General features: G+C 41.3%; 1 pseudogene; it reads right to left on the minus strand.

The window, feature by feature from the left end:
• Window positions 1–3,313, minus strand: part of LOC138818979 (B-cell CLL/lymphoma 7 protein family member C pseudogene) — a 32,729-nt pseudogene extending 29,416 nt beyond the window's left edge.
• Between the last annotated feature and the right edge of the window lie 17,302 nt (window positions 3,314–20,615).

Here is a 20,615-nt window from a genome sequence, read left to right on the forward strand (position 1 = left end):
AGGCAGGCTGGAGCAAAACTGTGAAATCTATTTGAAAAATAACAACAGCAATAACAACATCAACAACAACAACAAAAACAGGGATATGAGTATGGCTCAAGAGGTAGAATACTTGGTGCAAGGCCCTGAGATCAAACCCCCGTAATGCCACACACACACAAAAGGGGTTGATGTTTCAATAGACTAACAAAAACATTCTATTTACAAAACTTCCCAACAAAGGTATGGTTCTATTTATGGACAAATATAATTTATATTGATCATTATATCATTATGGCTGACCCCCAGCCTTAAGGATGGTTAGGGAGCCTAGAGGAAGGAGTAGGTAATTAATTTTTGAGTCAAGTGGTTAGGGTATGCCATAGGAAAGCTGCATCTGAGCAGAGACTCGAAGTATGGGGAGCAATCAGCCGTGTATGTGTATGAGGAAGAGGAGCACTCTAGGCCTGGTGGTTTGCAAATAGCCTGTACAAAGGACCTGAGGAAGTATATGCCTAGAAAGACAGTCTTCAGAGGTAAGGTGAGAGGCAGTGCAGACTGTAACTCCTTATGGATTCCAGTGAGAACTTTGCCTCTCTGCTCTGTAGCTGACTCTACGGTGGGTGCTGGGGATAAACCTAGGGCCCTACGCAGGATAGGTGAGGGCAAGCTCCTGAGCCACACCCCAGCCTCACCCTTCAATGTGCTCCTGCTCTTGCTTTCATTCTTACTCCCCAGTTTACTCTAGCACAGTGTTGCTCCACTTCAATACAATTGATGGACTGGACTGGGGAATTCTTAATTGCTGGGAGGAGGGGCTGCCCTGTGCTTCTGAGGATGGTTGATTTTTGTAGGAAACACCCCAAGTCAGTAAGCCAAATGTGTTATGAAACATCATATTATGAGATGGGTGGTGATACAGAGATAGAAACAGTTCAGTTGCCCTATTATAATCGGAGAAATCAGAGCTCAAAGGAAGTTTACCAGCCTTCTTGGCCTCTACTCTCTGTCTGTTTATAGCTCTCTCCTTTAGGGCATGGCAACTAAAGTTTCCAAACATTGCTGTCACTGGAGTAGACCACTCTCCACTCTTAAGGCATGAATCTAATGGCTACATTTTGTGACATGTCCTTGGACCTCCTGCTTTATGAGGTCTTCTGTCTATTCTCTACCTAATTCAGTTCCTTAAGTAACCCTGTTTCTCTATTGTGTTTTAGGGGCTGTTTCCCACTCCTAACCCCTTAATATATATCCTCAGAGCTGCGCCATAATCACCAGCATTCTGCTTCCAGATCTTCCATGTTTATGATAGGAGGAAAATAACTTTTGTAGACCATCTGTTTGCCCATTATAAGATGGCATCCTGATTATCTTTTCTTAGTATTTTCCTTGTTAAGACATAGGGTTTTTTGTTGTTGTTGATGGTAATGCTGATGACGGAAAACTAGAAAAAGAAAAAAAAAGACGTTAGATGCCAAATAATCTTTGGCAAAAACTTCTGGGAAACTCCCGGCCTAGTGGGAAAATTACTGGGTTTTGTATGATATTACAAGCATTCACTAATCCTATGAGGACAGCTGTTAACCACGTTGCATAGGGAGAGACCAGCAAAACAAAATTTGTTATGAAATAGTATCTGGAAATGTGTGGTTATGTGGAGATAGAATCAGAGCTCAGCGTTCCACATTATACAAAGAAAGTTAGGGCTTCTCAAGAGATAACCAATGCAATTTGATGTTTGGTAGTGGGGATCAAAACCAGGCTTTCTGCATGCTGTGTTCTTGACCACTGAGCCATATCCCCAGCCTGTCATCCTTTCACTTAGGAAATAACAAGACAGATCATTTCTTTGCCCAACAGATACAAATAGCATCTGAATCAGGGTTTAAACTCATACCTCTCAATTCTTTGTTTTGATTTGTGATGAAGTTTTCTCAGTCCATTGCAAAATTAAAGGAAAAAAAGACAATTTGAGATCTCTTGCTAAAGATGAACTAAATTTGTAGAACTGTGCTTTATCCTGAGATTTATGCCCTTCTAGCCTGTCTACCTTTTCTTGGTGATGAAATATTATCTCTGTTAGGCAATAATGATTCTAGATTCATTTGGAGTTTTGGGGAGTTTTCTTAATGCCCTTATTTTTTTCAACCCCAAAGCAGCTCATTACCTCTGCCCTTTTTCTAAAATGAACAAAATTCTGAGAACTACTGAAATACAGTACCTATGTTCAAAAGAGCAAGAGAGTTTGTTCCTAAAAGTAAGGCAGGATTCACAGGCCTGCTGGATGAAAGAAGATGGAGAGCCATCAATTAGCTATTTTCACGAAGAATGGCAGCCCAACGCTCAGACTTCCTGTATTTCACTGGATTCTCCCTCTTCTCTCCCCTTCACACCTTTGTCTCTCAGTGATCCAGAAGCTTCTTGAGCTCTTCAGCATGACTTTTGACCTGAAGTCTCTGGGGTCACCCAGCTCACCCAGGTCAGGTCAGGTTGAGGGAGAGGAGAGGACCCTGAGCCCCTCAATTTTCTTTCTGGCTATCCTAGAATGCAAAAGCCTGACGATAGCAGTTCTCCACTACCAGGAAGCCTACTGCCTGAGAAAAGAATACCAACATCCAAGGAAATAGAGCATTGGAGGAGCTGGCTTGGATCTGGCTTCTTTCATTGGCTCCTTCAGTCACTGTTGCTCTAGGAAATGAAAGACTCAAGTTACTAGAAAAATTTCATCGGGTTCGAGTCTCTGCCAAAATGTCCCAGAGAACCAGCTAGCCCAACTATGTGGATTCCCCATTTCCATTTTACCAAGGCTTCTGAGTTGTCTACAGATGAACCTGGTGGTTTCCCCATGGCCTACATGGCCTGGGATTGCTTTCAGCCTGTGAGCCTCAGCAGCTGCAGTCAGCCCTCATGGAAAGAGTAGGAGGGTTTGGAAGAGGAATGTGACAGTGGTCGGTCATCTCTGAGATCTGATGTGTTTTCAAGGGAAAAGGAAACCCAAAAAAAGAAACACTCGTGGTCAATGTTTACTTGTATTTCCTCATCTTCTAGTGGGATTTCTTCTCATCCTCTTTCCAGTCTCATAGATGTGCGTGGAGTCAGATGTTTCTGCATCAGTTTGGACTACCAAGGTTATGTCTGGCCAAGGACAATGCTGCACTTACATCTGGATGACTACTACTACTTCCATGGGCTTACCTGGAAACACTGCCAAATACCTTGCAGAGAGGAGAACAGGGATCTCACAGGCACTGAACATCTTCATAAGACCCGAGAGGTCTCCGGTTACAAAGCCTTCCATGTGTGTTCTCATTTCATTGTCACAGCAGGCCCACATGGTGAGTGTATTACCCTTACTTTATAGAGGAAGAAACAGCTGTTTACTGGAGTTAGGTATCCTGACCCAGGTCACTGGGCTTAAAGAAGACAGAACATCCTCTATTTAGGACAGGATCAACCCAGGATTTGACCTCAGATTCCCCGCTCCCCCTCCCCCATGTCCTAGAAGTGATCTTTTCTCAAGACCCGATTCTAGTGTACACAATTGGCCACCAGATGCATTGTGAAAGTGAGGGTGAGGCATGTAGCTTTGAGCCATGATGTGACAGAGAAGAAATCTATGGGACAGAGGCAGAGAAGCCTTACTTAGACCCACCACTCATCAATACTCAAGATATAAGTCACCTGTGAGTGCCAGCTATCCCCCCTACCCCCCAGCCCCACTTGTGGCCCTCCATCTTTGAAGTCTTTCACCTGAGAGCCTTGCTGGACAACAGAGACACTTTGGCACAAGATGAAGAGAGATGTTTATTCCGTCAAAAATAAAATCCCAAATACTTGGATTTCAGATTTTAATTTTCCATCCAAGGCCATGATTATCATCTTGGGTTGAGTGTTCCATTTCAGATGACTAATCTAGAATAGCAGGTATACCACATGTTTAGATGCAGGAAAAAGAACTATGCCTAATGAAGTGGATATGTGTGTGTGTATCACAACATGTGTGCATATAATATTATATATAAAATATATAATACACATAAATATTATATATATGGGGGAAAGCATGAAATCTTAGGGATCCAATGTGACTTTGCACACCCCAGGAAATCCTCTGGCTTCGGTCTGGAGAGCTGAAGACTGTTTACATTCCAGTGGAATTCCAGGGAAAGTCCAGAGCTCTCTGTGCTTTGCAAACAATGGCTTATGAGACAAACGTCCCAACTTTGCAACCTGAGAAAGAGAAGGTCTGGGATCCCCTTGGGCACAGCATGGCTTCCTCAGTCCTCCTCAGTGCCTTTGCCTGCTAGCTCCCTCTAGTTGACACAGACTACAAAGAGAGAAGACACATGGATGGACTCAGGACTGCTTGGCCCAACCAGAAAGGAGATTCTTCCAGTAATTCTTGTTCTCAGCAGCGATCACTACCAACTGTATCTACAGGTTTTCAGGTTGATACTCATAGGTACTAGTGTCCTCTTCTTCAGTAGAACATTATGAAGTCAAACCCTCCAGATTTAACAAATCCTCTGTTTGTAGATGAAGAAACAGAGAACCTACAAGTTTCAATCAATATTTTTTTTTATGTATTGGGGGGGGGTGGATGGGTATGTGTACTAGTACTGGGATTTGAACTCAGGGCCTTGCACTCTCATTTGGCTTTCTCACTCAAGACTAGAGCTCTACCACTTAAAGCCAAAGGACTACTTCTGGCTTCTTTGCTGGTTATTTGGAGATGAGAGTTTCACAGACTTTTCTATCTAGACTGGCTTCAGACCACCATCCTCAGATCTTCAACCTCTACAAGCATGAGCTACTAGCACCCAGCTAAATCAATATTTTAAAGAGGATTAGTAGGTAGGCCAAAGCAAAAAGCCAACTTTCATTTATCTGTTAAATCAATTTATATACTATGATCTGGGGTCAACCTAAAACAACACAGAAAATTTGAACCTATACAAAAATGGATGACAGGGGGTTTTACTGTAGCATGTGCACATGAGGACAAGCCACAGATATATCCAAAGAGGCTGAGGTTGAGGTGAGGGAGAGCTTTATTAAGGACAAAAAGGAAGAGTCTACATAAACCACTGCAACAGGGCCCACTGGTTATAGAAGTACACAGCAGGGAGTCAGAGGAGATTGTGCTCATTAGGCCAGTGTCTTATCTAAACTACTGTAGCTTGGAGAATTATTAACCCTGATAGGGAAATCTGTGCAGAATGAGCAAGGTGTGGGGGACAAATAAGACATCAGATACGTATGAGACATGAAGGGATGTCTTGCGGGTTTTAGAAAGTTCTAGTGATAGTTCATGACTCCTGGTTCCAATTTTTCCTTAGTCCAACAGGAATGGCTTTATCTAGGCCCTGACAATTTTCATATTCAACTTCCAGAAAGGAAGGATAGTGAATGAAAGGAAGGATGGATTGGGGAGCGAGTTCATCCTCCAAGGCTGTTCAGTCGTCAAGCCTATTCGGAAAGAAAACTCAAAACTTCTCGATTCAATCAAGAAGACAGCAATTATGAAAGTCTCACTCCTTTGGTCAGGACTGAGTTTGAACCATTTGATTGGTTAATCAAATGTGAAGGGAATTGGCTACAGGGCTTACAAATGTTTGTGGGGACCATTTTTAGGCACATAATGTGGTCACATATAATGGGTTACCTGGAGCTAAGGGACTGCGCCTGTTGACAGACTGAGGCTGCTGCTCAGTGGCGCTGGGAAATCACCTGGGTCTGTGACATCATTGGGCCTCTGAGAAACCACACTGGGAGGCCTTTGTTTATATGTGATCTGATAAAAATGATCTGATGATGAAGTCAGCTCAGTTAGGTTTTGTAATGCTTGCAACTGAAAACATCCTTTCAGAGTCTCAAAATTTCACTGGCGATCATTATGAGCATTTCTGTCCAGAATCCATTATGTGGATTCTGTGTACTCTCTGCAAAGTAGTTTGGTGGGAAATCTGAGGGAAGTGGATACAGGAGTGCTGCTGATATCTGAAACGAGGAGATTATAGTAGGGGCTATCTGTCCACCAGATGGCTTCTCTCCAGCTGTGCTCATCAAGCCAAGGAGAGGAACTCAAAGGTAGGTCATTGCATTCCACAAGGTATGGGGATTTTCCAGGCTGGTGCTTTCTTGTCTCTGCTCCATCACATCATTGTCTTCCAGATGAGTTCAGTTCAGTATTAATAAGTGTCTACCACATATAAGACATTCATGTAGACATTCACATATGAATATGGAAAAACATTATGTGTTTCCTGTGAAAATAGAAAAATACTCTTCCAGATTGGCCAGGATAAATTCAAACAATTTCCTGGAGAGTGCATGGCTGCATCACATTACAGGATCTTTTGTTATAAGAGTAAAAGAGTTATGGTTGCTGGGTGCTGGTGGCTCATGGCTGTTAGCCCATCTACTCAGGAGGTTAAGACCTGAGGATTGAGGTTTGAAGCTAGCTAAGACAGGAAAATCCTCTGAGACTTTTGTCTTCAATTAAGTAGCCAAAAGTTAGAAATGGAGGTTTAGCTCAAATGGTAGAGTACCAGCCTTGAGTAAAAAAGCTAAGCAAGAGTGCCCAAACCCAGAGTTCAAGTCCTCTTACCAGCTACAAATAGCTAACAAGAACATGAAAATAACCATAAGGAAAAATAGGATTATTTCCCATTAGCTACTTTTGAATGGTTTAAACCAATAGCAATATGGCGAGGCAGCATTATGAACTAAGAGAGGCTAGAAGTTCAACAATAGCAGAATGAGATTGTGCGTGTGACTTTCAGCATTTCCAGTCTTCTGGCTACAGTGGATAAGGCTATTTCTTTTTTATTCTTTTCTTCTTTCTTTCTTTCTCTTTTCTTTGTCGGTCATGGGGCTTGAACTCTGGGCTGGGCGCTGTCCCTTAGCTCTTCAACTCAAGGCGAGCGCTCTACCGCTTGAGCCACAGCACCACTTCCAGTTTTCTAGTGGTTTATTAGGGATAAGAGTGTCACGGACTTTGCTGCCCAGGCTGGCTTTTTGCCATGATCCTCAGATCTCAGCCTCCTGCGTAGCTAGGATTACAGGCATGAGCCACTGGTGCCCGGCAAGGCTGTTTCTTTGAGGTATACCCAGATGTCCAGAGGCCATGCATGCAGTGCCTGAACTGAGAATTCAAATCCTTGATGTCATCGTTTTCTTTCTCCATTTTTGTCCAGCAACAGTGGCAGCAAACAAGCAAAAATTTTATATTCCTTACTTTTGTCAGAATATTCACAAGTATCATACACCTATTACTTAACTGCTTGGTTCACATAAATGATTGACTAGAGGCATCCAATGAGGATTACTTATGTTTCTCTGAACAATCCTGCCATAGACTATCAAGGTTCCTTTCTTTTATTAGCATCTTTTTATTTTTATTTTTTCTGGTCATGGCACTTGAACTCAGGGCCTGGTCACTGTCTCTGAGCTTTTTTGCTCTACCACTTTGAGCCACAACTCCACTTCTGGTTTTCAGGTGTCTAATTAGAGACAAGATTCTCTTGGACTTTCTTGCCTGGGCTGGCTTTGAACCATGATCTTCAGATCTAAGCCTCCTAAGTAGCTGGGACTACATGGAGCTATCAGGGTCCAGCCTCATTAGCAATTTTAAATACAGTCCAATTAGACATCCAATTACAGAAAGTTCAGAAAAATATTAAAAACTCTTAAAATTTAACTCTCCTGTAACTATATTTGGTGCCAAAATATATGTTACTTGTGATTCTTCATAGAGACCCATATTCTGCTGGGAAACTAAGAAAGCCAGTGGCATAATTTAGTCTAAGAGCTAAAGGACCAGGAGAACTAGTGGTATGTCCTGGTCCAAGCCTGAAGACCTGAGGGCTTAGATGCTCCAGTGTCTGGGGACAGGAGAAAATGAGCAATTCAGCCAACACAGAAGACAATGGGAATATGGTTCAAAACAATATGTTTTAAACCTTTAGGTTCTTTCACTGGACCAGATGATACCTGTTCAGACTGGTGACGCCTTCTTTATTTACTAATGCAAATGCTAATCTCCTCTGGAAACCTACTCTCAGCCACAAATACAAGTTTGTTGTTTTTGTTTTTCCTAGCTATCTGGGCATCAGTTAGTCAAATTGACACAGACAAATTGATCATACGCCCTTGATAAGCTTGCGCACTAAAACTGAGTATTTATTTCTCTCTAGGCTATGCTCACTTGGAAAGGTTTGGGAAAGTTGAGAACAGGATACTGAGATTTCTGGCCCATGAGGTTAAGTCATGAAATGGGGTGGTAAGAGCTTTGGAGTCCTACATGGAAGGTACATCTTATAAATCACATTGTTTAAATCTGCGCCATTACTTATTGATTAACTGCTTAAAGCTTCTTTAGCCCAAGAAGAGCTGAGGAGTTTGGCCCTGTTGCGCATGTAGACAAGGATATAAAACTGGGAGCAGTATTGCCAGGGACATCATAGTGGTGCCAGTGTTAAAACACCCCAAAATTCCTAAGAAAACAGATCAAGTCATAGCATGGCCATCCCTTTAGTGTTATTTTTTTTAATTTGATACACAGAGCTGGGAAGATGGCTCAGTGGTAGAATGCTTGCCTTCCATGCATGAGGCCCTGGGTTCGATTCCTCAGTACCACATAAGCAGAAAAAACCGGAAGTGATGCTGTGGCTCAAGTGGTAGAGTGCTAGCCTTAAGCTGAAGAGTTGAAGGACAGCACCCAGGTCGAGAGTTCAGGTCCAGGACCAACAAAAAAAGAAATTTATGCATTATATCACGATTAGAGAAGGTGGCCTTTTCTTTCTGGTTGAAACTGTAAGGAGTCTTATAGAGAGAGAACCAAGTCTACATATGCTAAGTTACATGCTTTTCCATCTACTTTTTATGATACACTTCTGTCAGAGGTAATATCTGTACTGATTCCAGCCATCTCTGGTTCCATAAATTCCTAAACTCCCCAGCTTAGTGACCCCTTGGTCTTGAAAGATTAATCTAAATTTCCCATGGATCAGGCCCAAGGCAAATACCTAGTCAATATTTGGGAATGCATGAGCAACATCAAATTAAATGAGGAGGAAAAAATCAATATCCGACAATCAACCGAAGAATAAATGACTTTCCTGAAGTTTTTCTAAGTATCCTTACAAAATAACTGAGAAATGAAAATTGTTTCCTGTCTTTTTTTTTCACTGCCAAAGGACTTTCTCCCTTAACTAGCTTATTAGCAAGTAGTAGCATTTCCAACTTCCTGAGACAAAATAGCAACAAGAATGAACCTAAGAGCAGTGACTAAGGGTAAGGGACAACTTTTATTGGACTTAGGGTGCCTTAGAGGGTGCTCATCACCCTGGGGCACTGGAAACTGTCTCATGTGGATTCCTAGGCATTCCCCTTAGCCTTCTTATTTCCCAGAGTGGAGTTTCTCAGACTTATTTTCACCCCTAAAGGGATGCTGTTATGCTTTTTTCCTCCTCTGACCTTTCTCCTTCAGTAATTTCCAAATTGGTTTCCAGGGCTGTGGGATGCTATGCTTATCACCCCGATCACATCTGCTCTGGCCACTCCTTGGCATGGGACGGTGGGGAGTTCCACACCATTTCCTACAAGCCTCTGATGTGTTTCCATGTCAGCTCAACCCATGAAACCCCAGAACAAAACAATCCCACCCAGATCTGACCTCTGTCCATCTACTGATGCAACCTGCCTACTGCTACCTTCCAAATTGTGCGCATAGAAATATTTCCTTGTTTGTCAGAATTCTGACCACCACCCATGAAAAGCCAATCTCAGGGCTTTCGTTGCCAAATAGAACCAGGAATGTGCTGGGTTATAGTATTCTGTTGCTGATACACCCAAACAACACATGAGGTTTGGCAGCCTGTTGTGAGGGAATAAAGCTGTAAATCAACTCAAAAAGGAGAGGAAAAAGGGAATAAAAATGGGGAAGGCACTGTGGCCCATTAGTCAGGCAATCTAATAGGAATGGAATCCAAATTGTTCAAATAAACCAGACCCCGGTATTGTGGGGGTCAGAGAATGTATAGTCTATGGGATTTAGATGGGCAAGTTTAAAGACTTACTTCTGAACTCTTCATATTGGAGTAGGCATTGTTCTTTTTCAGAATAATATTATAGTTGCTGAAGTATAGTGTAGTAGCCAACAGAAATATCTAGAAAGTTTGATTTGAGTAAATTAAATGGAAGGGGAAAGGAACTAGCCTTAAAGATTTTCAATAGAGAACTTGCAAACAATAACAAAAAAAATAAAAATGACAGCCTTCATCAAAACCTACTTTCAGTTGACATTTAAATACATTATTCCAGACACAATTCCTTTTGGAAGAATGAGGATGTTTAGCTTAGATGTATATTTTATTTCTGGATATTGGATAAAGCCTGAGCCCATAAAGAAAAAACCGTCATAGCAAATTAGGGTCAGTAGATGAGACCTAGAGACACCTTATATAAGTCTAAAGAAGTACATGAGACATAGCTTAGTCAAGGAAACTAATGGTCCTTCCTGTATTTCCTGCTTCTTGACCTATCACTTAGAAGATGTACACTTGAGCCAAGAACCAATAAGTACACGTTGCCCAACAGTGAGGTTCAGCTTCAGACATCTTAGCATGGGTGTTCTATACTGACTGGATCAAGTTCACCTTGAAGAAGCTACAGCAGCAGGTAGAAAATGAACCAGGAAAGGATGAAGGAAGGGAATGTGGAATCAGTACTAATGAATAGTTAATAAAAATGACTTTCTCTATTCAATCCTTGAAAAGTAGGTCGCATGTATGAGAGACGAGGGGGGGGGACAACAAGAGAGGGGGGGAGAGGGAGAGGGAGAGAGGGCGAGAGCAAGCGCATCCCAGTACAGGGGCTTGAACTCAGGTCCTTGTGCTCTTGCTTGGCTTTTCACTCAAGGCTAATGCTTCTGGGTTTTGCCGCCTAATTGGAGATAAGAATCTCACAGACTTGGGCTGGGAAGGTGGCTCAGTGGTAGAGCACTTGCCTTGCATGCATGAGGCCCTGGGTTCAATTCCTCAGCACCACATAAGCAAAAAGAAAAAAGCTGGAAGTGGTGCTGTGGCTCAAGTGGTAGAGCGCTAGCCTTGAGCTGAAGAGCTGAAGGACAGCGCCCAAGCCCAGAGTTCAGGCCCCACAACCGCAACCAAAAAAAAAAATATCTCACAGACTTTTCTGCTCAAGGTATCTTTGAATCTTTGAATCTTCACCCTTGTCCTCAGATCTTAGCTTCCTGAGTGGCTAGGATTATAGGTGTGAGTGGCCAGTACTAGACTCAAGCACAGGCATTTTTAAGTGATGAAAGTAAAGAAGTATAGCAAGAATCACTTCTTGACGCAAAACATTTCAGCTCGGCCCTGTGTCTAGATTATAAGGAAGAGTAGTAATTAAGAGGAACTCAATTCAAAAATGCCAAGTTCAGCTGTAATCCTAGCTACTCAGGAAGCTGAGATCTGAGGATCACAGTTCCAAGCCAGCCCAGGCTGGCTTAACTACAATAAACTACTCAAAAAAAAAAAGCCAAAAGTGGCGCTATGTTTCAAGTTATAGAGCACTAGCCTTGAGCAAAAGCAGCTCAGGGATAGGGCGCAGGCCCTGAGTTCAAGCCTCAGGACCAGCACAAAAACAAAATCGCAACAATGAAAAAAATGCCAAATTCAGCTCTATTTGTTCACATTTGAGGTGTTGCTGAAGAAACTTTCAACTGTCCCTTGGGAGATGGACAGTTTTCCAACCAGATTCCTTACAGTTGAGCGCTCCCAAATGAGAAAAATCAGCCTGGTAACGTAAAAGACGATTAGGTTTTACAGCAGAATGCCAAACGAGACAAAAATGAAGTGCACAATGCTGAGAATATGTTTTCGGTATTTTCTAAATAGTTTTCAGACTTCGTAGTTTTCAACACCTGAGCAGAGGGAGGAAATGATGGAGGTTTTGACCCAATTGCAAAAGCAGCAGAGAGGCCCAAGGCGGTGGTGATGGGGGATTTCTACTATGCCGACAGAGGTAGAGTCATCCGAGCCAAAAGCACAAGCCTGGGAAATTTGTGTCTTACCTGGCTGAACACTGACTCTCCTACAAGGAACAAAACCTCCTGAGAGAAACTCGGATCTTGAATGAATGATGAGAAAACAAGTGAAAGCAGGTTGGTACACTGAAAGAAAGGGAGAGAAGGAAAGGACAAGCATTTCCTGAGGGATGTCCCTAAGGCATTTGCCTGTCACCTTACTTTTTTGTCACCTTGAGACGGAATATACAACTATAGAAGAAGTAACTGACTTTAGGTTAGCTGGCTCTTGTGGGCAGCTGCAGGCTTCCAGCAAATTCCTGACCCTTCCATTACCATTCGGCTTCCTTGACAACTCTGCAGAAAAATAGGCCTGGCTTCTGACTAGTGACACACATTTAAACCAGATCTGAGAAGACATTCCAGAAGGTTCCCTTAATGCTCAGCCTAAATCCCTTTCAAGTAAAAAATAAATGATTTAATAAGGCTTTGAGTGACTGATGAGCCGTGCAAATAACCACTGTGAGTGTGAGGACGGCTAGAAAGCTGGCCACAGTGCTGAGTTCGATTTGGAAAGCTTCACAGGAAAGGGAGAAAAGCTCATCATGGAGAAGTGATATGGAAGGGAAATGCTGCCAGGTAGGCTTGTTTAGTAGGAACAGAGGTTTAGAAGACATTCTAAATTTGTATTACCCATCTTTGGCTTTCATGGTCAATCCTGTGCCCAGTACTGGATGATGTAATAGTAATACGGAACATTCAATTCTTGCTTTGGTTTCACTGTCTCCATCAATGAGAATGAGCTTTTTGTTTCACTTGTTTTTAGACACCCAGGCTGGCTTTGAACTCTTGATTATTCCCCTCCTTAGATTCCTGCAGGGATTACAGGTATGTAATGCCAGGCTATTGAAAATCATACTGAGATCTGCCGTGTTACCTCAAACTCTTGTAAAAAGCCTCTTGTATCAGACCTGTCTAAGTCTCTTGGCCTACACTAATAAACTGTCTGAAGAAAGGGTTCAAAGGCCACAAAGCTATATAACTTGTGGCAGGAAGAATGCCACAAATTCCAGAATGATGAAGTGTTGTAGATAAAGCTCTATGTGTATATGTATGTGTGGGCGTGTGCGCATGAGCTAGTAAAGGACTTGAACTCAAGGCTTACCACTCTCAGTTGGCTTTTGATTCAAGGCTGATGCTCTCCTGCTTGAGCCACAGCTCCACTTCTGACATTTTGATGATTAATTGAAGAGTCTCACAGATTTTTCTGCCCAGGCCAGCTTTGAACAGTGATCCTCAGATCTCAGCCTCCTGAGTAGCTAATCAGCACCCAGCTTGCAGATGATATTTTGAATACTAAAGGCCAGATTCTGGCAAACCTGACACATGCTAGAACAGACAACATAGATTCATTCCAAACAATGCAGAAGGATTCAGCCTACTTCTCAGGAAAGCACTTCTCCAGAGAGACAATGCAGGGCTGCAGGAAACAGTGTTAACAGCCTTTCGTATCTGTGGGAGTGAAAAGGAATTCTGTGCTAGAATATAACAAATGAGCTAAGTGTACTTGTGTGTCAGTAATGGCACCCAAGGAAATGCTGCTCATAGAACTAGGTCATCCTGGAGTGAGATTTTCAGGAAGTTTCTCTCAGTATTGTGACCTATTAAAAATTTCTGTTTTAGGGGCTGGGAAGGTGGCTCAGTGGTAGAGCGCTTGCCTTGCACACTCGAGGCCCTGGGTTCGATTCCTCAGCACCACATAAGCAAAAAGAAAAAAGCCAGAAGTGGCGCTCTGGCTCAAGTGGTAGAGTGCTAGCCTTGAGCTGAAGAGCTGAGGGACAGCGCCCAGGCCCAGAGTCCAGGCCCACGACCAGACCCCCCCCAAAAAAAATTTCTGTTTTAGTTGGGCGCTGATAGCTCATGACTATAATCCTAGCTACTCAGGAAGCTGAGATCTGAGGGTCACAGTTCAAGGCCAGCCAGGGTAAGAAAATCTGTGAGACTCTTTTTTTCCAGCTAACCACTAGGAAAAATGGGAAGTGGTGCTGTGTCTCAAAGTGGTAGAATGGTAGTCTTACAAAACACTGCTCAGGGACAGGGCCTACGCCCTGAGTTTGAGCCCCATGCCCGGGAAAAAAAAATTCTGTTTTTACTGAATATGTGCTCAACTGGCTTTTTAGTCAAACTTCCAGTGACTTACCAGAAGTATTACAGCACTGGGTGTCAGATAGAGGATTTAAAAGGAACTTGTTGGGTTGGAACGTGGACCCCAGTCCATTAAAGAAGCAAAGAAGATGGAGCCAATGGTGGGTTTTAGACTTGGATTACAAAATGAGCTTACACATATGCATGTCCAAAGAGGAGCACCTGTGGAGAATATAATATGGAGCTTTTATCAAATCAAAACAAGACCAGAGTATGAGGAAGACATGAAAATTGGCTTTGAACCGTGGTCCTTAGATCTCAGCTTTCTGAGTAGCTAGGATTACAGGCATGAGCCACTAGTGTCCAGCTTCTCTAACTCTCTTTAGATACAGGTTGGACAACTACTTGTTAAAAAAGACAAAATTGTTGCTTTAAAGTCACATCATTGCTAGTGGCTGATAATCATCTTTCTTCTGAACACTGCTTAGGATGAAGAAACCACTGCCTAATGATATTACCTAAACATTTGAGAACATGTTATTGACTATGATTCTCACTTATTAGATTGCCATAAATCTTGGGTAGTTATCGTGATATGCTTCAGAGTTAAAAACTGTCTCTTGAATAGAATTCAAGATGAAATCCTCCTTCTATTCCCTGCTCTAAATACATAATTCAGTCTACCACAATCCCCATAATCCAAAGCTCTGAGCTTTAATTTTATGCTCCTTCCAATGGAGTCATGGCTCTGGCCACATTATTCCTTCTTAAACATGTATTTTATCAAGGCATTGCCATCCTTCCCACCTTTTGTGACCTGGTTTCTTTATAAATTAGTGGCATGATAATGATGGCATAGGAGATAAGAGGGCCAATGGTCTTCTCTATATAATCTAAGAGTCTTAGAAGTCTTCACCACCAAATAGATTACTTGAACCTTGATAGGTATTGATCTCTAAAGACTAATTATAAACTTTCTTATACATCAAAATATAAATCCTTTGATTCATTTCTTAGACTACCTCAGCTGCAAGGAACCATTCTGCTTTGCCTTTGCCCATGAATAATAGAAAGCACACTGTTCTCCAGAGGTAGATGAGAAACAACAATTCACATATTTTAATCCCTTGAGAGAACAGTGGGATACTCTGTTCCTATCTGCATAGCCATTGTTCTAACCTTCTTGGTAGAAAAGTGTGTAGTCATTTCTCCATTATCTGCTATTAGGTGATAGTAGGTGAGGGTTGATGCAAATGATGTGTACTATCACCATAGAAAGGTCTTAAAACCTTGTCGCAAGAGAATAAATAGATCTAAGGAAAGACAATATGAAACAATCTTTTATAAATGTTTAGGGGAAGATCTAATGTTAAACCAAGACATTCAGATTCTTTTTTAAAATTTTATTTTAGTGTAAAGGTGATGTAGACAGAGGTTCCAGTAACATTGGTAAGGTAATGAGTACATCTCCAATTCTTTTTCTTAAATTTTATTGTCAAGGGGATGTACAGAGGGGTTATAGTTACATACATAAGGTAGTGAGTACATTGCTTGTCCAACTTGTTACTCCCTCCCTCATTTTTCTCCCACTTTCCTTCTCCCCCAGTCCTCCCCTCAAATTCTTTTGACATTTGTTTCTAAGTTGTATTCTTTAAATTGTTAATCCTAAACAACCACATGGACTTCCTTACCTCTGATATGAATTGTAAGCTGTGATTCTCACTTTGCAGTTGGCTGACATTCTGACATAGCTGTGCCTTGCCTCCCTGCAGAGCAAAGAAGCAGAAGAAACCCTGTGCCAGGGTGGACGAGAAGAAAGCAGGTGGCTCTGGGAAAGCAGAGTAAGATACAGAGAAGCCTTAGAACTTTCCAGACCTGTTACAGTTAGTTCGTGAGGCTTGGCTGCCTTTCTTTTCTTGGAATTCTTGAAATACACTTCTAGTTTTTCCAGTAAATATCCCCTTGCTGAAAATAGGAAGGAAAGTAAAAGAAAAACCAAAACAAGACCTGGTCATTACGTGAGCTTTCCTTTGAGCTCTTACTACACTGATGAAAACTTCCCCGATCATATCAGCCTGAGCAATGATATCTTCTGGATTCTTAGAAGAGTTTTTTCCCACCCCTCAATGAACTTCACTCTGTCTGTCTGTTGTGTCTACATTGGGAGTTATAGGCATACTCAAGAGATTCTACATTATATGATACTACAGTATTTTCACTATATCCCATTTCCCACCATACCAAGTAAAGCATGAGTTTATTGAGACCCTTAATAAATCATTACTGATTTGATGAGGCCGGGCCATGCACAGAGCTCATTTAACTTGTAGTGGAATTACTTAAGATTTGATTTTTTTTAAAAAATAGAGCCTAACCACATAGGAAATCAAAGGTGGGATGCTTATTATAACCCTAGTTGGGATTTTCCACTCTGTAAATCAGGGTAGATTTTTAAAGGCTCTCAAGACAGTTTTCAAGTTGGGATTAGAGAAATTTGAATGTTTGACCAATTTAACCAATGTACTCAGTTGCTGACTTGCTATACATGCTATGCAATTTGCCTAAATTTCATGTATTAACAATCATTGATGCTCAGCCTTTCCATATTTACATCACCCAGAAAAAAGAAGGAACTTTTTGTACAAGGACAGGTTTGAGGAACTCTGACTTGGTAGGCATTATTGCAAAATAAATTTTTTTTAAAGATCTGGGGGTTCTAATTGATCTCAAGTTTAATCTAAATGGAGGATTTGCTTTCATTTCTAATTTTCCGCATACATTTTATTGCCATACAGTATTTAATTTTAGACAGCATTTGGTTAGGATAAATGAACCAGTTACAAGGCAAGTTTAGTCTTAGGTCAAGTTAAACACAGAATCATATTGACTTAGAATGGGATGTTTTGCTAGCTTTACAACGTCGGTGCGGGGTGGGGGGGGAAAAGGGGGGGAAGGAGAAGGATTGGGATTGGGGGGGAGGGGGGAGGCTGGGAAGGGATGTGAAGGGTAAACAAAGGAGGAGGCTGCAATGCTTGGTAAGAAATGTATGCATTATCCTGCCCACGTAATTGTAACTCCTCTGTACAGTATGTTCACAAATAAAAAAAAAAAAAGAATGGGATGTTTTGGTAGTCTAAAAGGGCAATCTGCTGCATGGTGCTGGACTTGAGAATCATTCAGAATCCTTTTGTACTCCCCACCCATGACCTGTGAAACATTCCACTGCTACATACCAGTTAGCAGTAAATTCTCCCTATGTTACACTTATAGCTTGTGGCTACATCCCTGACATTCCTCTCTGGATTAACTCTACCCACTGAGCCGCAGAGAACAAGGCTCGCTGCCTCCTTCACCATAATAGAAAAGCAGTTACAACCCAGCCCATATTTCAAGCATCTCTCCACCTCTCTTAACCCTTCTCAAAGTATATAGTTTCCAGATCCTCTGACATTTTGCTTGCCTTTCTTGGGAAACTCAGTTTTAAGAAGAAATGATGCTATCAAACATGTCAGAACTGGAAGACAGATGTGAGTTGAATATTATAATTCCAGCAGTTGGGAGTCTGAGGCAAGAGGATCCTGGGGACAAGGCCTAGCCTGGGCTACATAAGGGGATCTTGCCTCAAAAGCCAAATGAAACCAAAAAGAAAAATCAGAGCTGAATTTGCAACAAGCTGACTCACAGTCCAACAGCTTGAATTTCAATGTGAATAATCTGTACTATGAAACAGTGGAAGGTAGGCATGGGGATATTGACAATAGGAAATATTCAGGCTGGACAACTTCTACCATTTCTACACCTTTCAAATGAAAATATGGCTACCTTTTTGACCAAAATAATGGAAGAAAGTTTGAAAAAATTAATGTTTTATTTCTTATTGAAAATGATAAAGTTTAAAGACCATGCTATTTCCCAGAGCTAAGAAATTTGATGTGACTAACGAACAAACACACTAGACTTTTCATTTCTGGCATACCTTTTATGATCATGCATATTTCTGTTATTCTTGGTAACTTGTATTACTGTCTGAAGTTATCTTCTTAAAGAATGCTTCAGCATCATGAAGTCTTGAGCAACAACCTGGTATTCTATTTTCTCTTTGGTGAAGAATAGAACCTTTGTAGGACTGAACTTTTGCATTTATTGTTGGGAATTATGAGCTGTTAAATCAACCTTACCAAGAATCAAAATGAAAGATGATGACTTCAGTGTAATTTCTCCCATAGGTCAGTTGGAGGTCACAGTATTCTGTGGCTCTGTGCTTAGTCATGATAGTAATTGAGGATAACCTGGTTTCCCCGCTGAAATTTCCACTTGATCAGCTCTGAAATACAAAAGGGAATGAGCTCTGTTTCGTTCTAGACTTAAGAAGCTGGAAACTTCTCCTTTTCTTACCAAACATACTCCCTTTAATTTATCTAGACAAAGTCCCAGTAGAAATACACAGCAGCTCTTTCTACCATATGACTCACTCCTAGGGACCATGTGGGTATTATTACAGGAATTTTTCACAAATTAGAGCCATTTCTTCCTAATTCAAGCTAATGGATGAAGAACAGTCTAAATTATCAAAATCCTCTAGTCCTACATTTTGAAAAACATACATAATCATTTGATTGTATTAATTTCTAACTGATGGGAAAATTACAAGTAAAGAACATAAAATTTCCATATATCCTTTACCTCGATTGCAAATTGGAGCATTTTTACCACACTGTCTATCATCCTGTCTTTCTTTGTACATACAAAGACTCTGCTCTTCATTTTTTCTCTGAACCATTTGTTGCATTATCTCCTTATATTTCCTTTCACCTCTTAGTAATTCCTGAGTATTCCTAAATCACTCACTTAGGTGACAACACACTGGTTCAATCCTGCCATTTATATTCTTTTCATTATCTGAATAATGTCTCTTAAAACCAAGCTGAACTTGAACTTCACATTCTCCTGCCGCAGTACTGGTATTACAAGCTGTACAGCCAACCCCACCATTCCTTACTACAGTTTTTCTCCTCTAGTCCAAGTTCCAGTATAAGGTCATGCCTTATACTTAGTACTCTTTTAGTCAGGAACTGTTTTGTAGTCCTTTGTGACATAAGCCTTAAATGGTCTTCCCAAATCTTTCTCATTTGTGTTTGCTGATGTTTCTTCAATGTACTTCTGGCCAGAAACTACATAATGGTCATGTGGCCTTTCCTAGGCACAAGATGGCCATCTGCCGTCTCCTTCGTGATGATGATTTGGTTCACCTGATTGTACCTATCCATTTTCATCACTTTAGAATTTCTATTTTCTCCCTTGAAATTAGTGAGCAATTTTATGCACGTTCTGATGCCATGCACACATCCTGCTCTTCCTCATCCCCCTTTTCTTCCACACTGGAGTTTTCTTCACTGTGACACGTGTGACGTGCTGCTTCTCCTTCCCCACTCTCACTCCACATCTGTCAATGGGTGTCTTCTAGAATAACTATCTCCCTCTCCTTTCTCTCTCCTCTCAGTCTCTTATTCCTTTCCTTCTCTCTGCCCTATTTTTCTCTCTCATCTTTTCCCCACTGTCTCTCCTCTCTCTCCCTTGTTCCATCCTCCCTTCTTTCTTTTTCCTCTCAGTTATTATTAGTATGTATTCATATGTTCTAATCTTATTTCATGAGTTATAATCTACTCCTGTTATTACAACTTTTAATACTTAAATAGCCCCAGATTTGGCAAGTTAAAGGAGTCCCTTTAAACTGTTCTTGTATGCTTTGGCATGCTCCTATAATTTACAACGACAAAAAAGACTTTATTTTCTGGTTCAATAGGATATTCTAGACTTCTCATGTACTTTGCCTGCCTCTACCCTCTGTGGAGATTCTGTGTTTTATGGGGAATGGTGTTGCGAAAGCAAGATCTGGGCCCTAGATATGCCCGATGCTACTGGCTTGCCTTTGCCTCTGGATTCCTACAGAGGACAAAACTAGGAAAAGACCTATGCCTGAACAATGCACATATACTGACATATCAGCACAAGATTCTGTTGTATCTTCATGTCACCCTTTCCACAGGCCCTTCATTGCCCTTCCATACTCCATCTTTCCACCCTCTATCTACAATTAATTTCATTGCTTATTATTTGTACTATGTATTGCTTACAATATATACTAACAATGTTTTAACTAATCTGTAGTTTACAAAGTATTTTGCAATATATATTTTAGTTAATGCATATAATGACCACCAAAAAGTTCAAAGTGGAACAGTGGCTTAAGTTGTAGATTGCCAACCTTGAGTAAAAATGGACAATGCCCTGAGCTCAAGACCTAGTATACACACACACACACACACACACACACACACACACACACACACACACACACACACACACACACAGATCATCTACCTCAGTGATAATTATTTTTAGTTAAAAAAAATTATTAACAGGAGGCATAAGCAGATATGTTTCAGTCCACATTCAGCTC

Source organism: Dipodomys merriami, unplaced genomic scaffold (genome assembly GCF_024711535.1).
Source record: "Dipodomys merriami isolate MVZ:Mamm:240054 unplaced genomic scaffold, mDipMer1.0.p SCAF_8, whole genome shotgun sequence".
NCBI classification, from domain to species: Eukaryota; Metazoa; Chordata; class Mammalia; order Rodentia; family Heteromyidae; genus Dipodomys; species Dipodomys merriami.